Consider the following 1,790-nt stretch of genomic DNA (forward strand, 5'->3'; position numbering starts at 1 on the left):
TCGGAGACCTTGGAGTTGTACCAGCTATTAAGGAACCTATAGAGATTTTCTGTGACAACAATAGTGTGGTTACCTTAGCCAAGGAACCAAGAGATCATGGCAGATCCCGACACATTGACAGAAAATATCACTTCATAAGACACAAGATTGAAGAAGGACTCCTTGTGACAAGGAGGATATCGTCAGATGAGAATCCTGCAGATCCCCTTACGAAGGGACTGACGAGGGTTAAGCATTTTCAGCATGCGAGACGCATCGGGCTGAGGGACGATATTAGTTTTACAGATTAGATAGTTTTCCTGAAACTTGTAAAATGTAATCGACGTTTGATGATGAATAAAATTTGTGATTTATTTATGAGTAAAGTGTTACTATCATTGTCAATTATTTACTATTGTTTCAGTTTTGCATGTTTTGACTTCCAGAATAATTAATTTATTCAAACCTCCACAATCGATCATACGTCGGAAGTAGGTATGAATCAAGATTGTCATGAATTGGGTTTGTAGATGCCTTAAAGGTGTTTAGACATGGCAATGGTTGCTGCAACATGCATGAGTACTCATAAGTTATGAGTATTGGTATAAACCCACGCTCACTTGTATCACTTCATGGAATTTATCTCGAGTGATCGTGAGACGATAACATCATATAAATCTTTAAACCTAGAGATATGAGTTGTTACCTATGAGTTGGTTGTGCATTGATTGCACGTAAACGCATCAGTAACTTGATGTTATAAAACGTGCCTTTGTGTACAATTCAATAAGTAGTAGAACAAGCATATCAGTCGAAGTTTATCTGTTCCTTCTAGAAATAGAAGCGATATCTGGGCCCCTCGATGATTTTGTGTTGACCCATGTACCAGGCCTAGTCAGAACTAAACCGATGTGTTCAGTGAAGTTCTTCGTCAAACAAATCGGAAAATCGAGAAACAACTGCTAGACAATAAGCAAGACATAGTTCCATGTGTTTGTCCGGCTGATATCATGAGAACAGAGGATTATGTGATCACTTATCTAAAATGGCGCTTCATAGTTCGACAGAGTCTTCATTGTTCGAGGGAGTTTTCGAGAGCTACGATTGTTGGTTGGTTCCTGAAGTTATAGGCAAATATAGTTATTAGACTTATCCAAGTGGGAGTCTGTTGGATAAGGTGTCTAAGTCCATAACTTATTTGGTATATACTTGACCCGACCGGCATGGTCCATTTGGGTTGCATCTCATCCAAACTATTATGGATAATTTTATGAGAGTTATACACATATGTTTATTAATATATTATGAGTTATAATATATTAATATGAAGTTACGTTATTTAATTAGTTTTAGTCTTAAATTAATTATGAATTAATTTAGAGATTAAAAGGACTACTAATTAAATTATGGGCTATTTGTTTTATATAGTGTGGGCTAATACTCATTTGTTAATGGGCTAGGCTTATGTGGAAGTCCATGGATGATCCATGGAGCTTTTAACCCATGGATCCTTGGAAAAGGAAAAGACATGGGTTATTAGGGTTTCACCCTAACCATGCACACTATATAAGCATGCTTATGGAGCATGAAATGAAGCCTAAGAGAAAACTAGTGAACTAGTGTGTGTGTGCATGTGTGTGGCCGATTTTTATACAAGGTGTATACTCTCTCAAAGTTTTCCAAAAGTTTGTGGTGTTTGTGATTCCATTTGAGGCATTCACACTATTGGTGCTTGGCCCTCAAACTCCTTAGAACCAAACTCACCAAAAGGTATGTAATCTCTTCTAACTCTTTTATGTTGAAATGTTCCC

Source organism: Lactuca saligna, chromosome 1 (assembly GCF_052625555.1).
Source record: "Lactuca saligna cultivar CGN05327 chromosome 1, ASM5262555v1, whole genome shotgun sequence".
In the NCBI taxonomy this organism is placed as follows: domain Eukaryota; kingdom Viridiplantae; phylum Streptophyta; class Magnoliopsida; order Asterales; family Asteraceae; genus Lactuca; species Lactuca saligna.